The sequence below is a fragment of the Seriola lalandi genome, unplaced genomic scaffold (assembly GCF_002814215.2).
Source record: "Seriola lalandi dorsalis isolate HSWRI2012SDOR001 ecotype SW California unplaced genomic scaffold, Sedor1 jcf7180002054824, whole genome shotgun sequence".
NCBI lineage: Eukaryota > Metazoa > Chordata > Actinopteri > Carangiformes > Carangidae > Seriola > Seriola lalandi.
In genome coordinates, this window is record NW_019525377.1 from 51,873 (window position 1) to 52,979 (window position 1,107).

General features: G+C 48.3%; 1 protein-coding gene across 2 annotated transcripts in view; it reads right to left on the reverse strand.

The window, feature by feature from the left end:
- Positions 1 to 1,107, reverse strand: part of slc6a9 (solute carrier family 6 member 9) — a 70,578-nt gene that overhangs the window by 40,591 nt on the left and 28,880 nt on the right. The window lies entirely within an intron of this gene.

A 1,107-nucleotide genomic window follows, 5' to 3' on the forward strand; every position in this document is an offset into this window, starting at 1 on the left:
CACCGAGAGGCCGACCGAGCCAAAGCCCTCCTCCTCCGCCTCGTCCGCGACGTGTTCACAGAGTTACACCCTTTCAGATTCAAGCGCTTCCCTCCTGAGCCTCTGTTTTGTTGCGCACATTGTTGTGCCTGTTTGCCACCATATGGCTAATGGCGACCCCGCCACAAAGAGAGCGAGGAGGAAGCGAGGAAGTGAGGGCACGGGAGAAAAAGGTAGTGTGCATCCACAATGGGGCCGCGATTGAGAGATCAACAAAAACATCACTCATGCAGCAGAACGAGACGCCGTCTTTCAACGTGTCACCCGGCGTCGGATTCTCTGACTGGATGTGGTGCGAGCGATGTCAAAAGTTGATGGGCAACTGGCGCCCGGCCTAATGGGTGTTTGATAGCCACAAACAATGGCCTCTGCCGCCTGAGTGGAGGCCCTGCAGTTATGTTGAACACAAGATAAGCAACGCAGACAGGATGCTATTCCTTTGTCTATCAATTCAGAGGATTAGAATCTCACAGGGGATCCAATAAAGGGATCATTACCATATACCCGCCCTATTCAATGTGCTGAGAGGAAGTGCTAAGGGCAATGAAAACAAGTGCGCCCAACAAGTTGTCGCACATGTTGACACATTTCGAACAGACGAGTTGTTGTTTAAGAGCTACTGTCGCACACTGGCAATTACTTCTGTATTCCTTCCTTACAGCAACTGATAACCTGTTATTAAAGAAGCACATTTGCGACAATGTTATTTGGGTAGAGGTTGTTTAGTCTCTTAGTTTAGGTATTTATATGCGCTGATGCTACATGCGGCAATGCTACTATTTTAACTACATTCCCCCGCAGCAAAGGGGGAAGTGTAGCTGTTTTCAAAATTATGTAACATTTACAGCGATGAGCAATTCTTTTTCATCTTTTTTATTTTTTACCAAATATCACATCACTGTATTTTGTTTTCTCCTACAGGAAAGAAACACCAGGCTGCTTCCCCAGCACCTGCACCTCCACATCCTCTGATTCAGTAGAGGAAGGCTGGTTCGAAGGTCGGGAACAGAGCGGGAGACTGACAGTCAACGTGTCTCAAGGGACGCATCCGGCACTGGAGAGCTGGTT